Here is a 370-nt window from a genome sequence, read left to right as displayed (position 1 = left end):
AAGATGTGCCTCTACAACTCGCATGTAATGTCTTATTTTGCTTACTGTTCTGCGATCTGGAATAATTGTTAATGAGTCTGATAATGTGAGAGCTCTAAGGTGTGTCGACAACAAATGAATATTCAACGTGTGCCCCTTCATGGTGATGATGACTACGGCTTAACTTTGTCCAATCGTCGCCTACAGGACATTGCTATATTAATTTTTAAAGCTGTTAACGGTATGTTACCGGGATATATAAGTGACTTGTTCGTCGTACGTAATAATGTGAAGTGCTTGAGAGGTACCAACAAGCTAGTTGTCCCACGTAAGAAAACTACAAACTTTGGCCTAAAATCTACAACTTTTATTGGTGCCAAAGTGTGGAATT

This window comes from Montipora capricornis, chromosome 1, assembly GCF_036669925.1.
Source record: "Montipora capricornis isolate CH-2021 chromosome 1, ASM3666992v2, whole genome shotgun sequence".
Taxonomy (NCBI): domain Eukaryota; kingdom Metazoa; phylum Cnidaria; class Anthozoa; order Scleractinia; family Acroporidae; genus Montipora; species Montipora capricornis.
Note: the sequence above shows the minus strand (reverse complement) of the source record.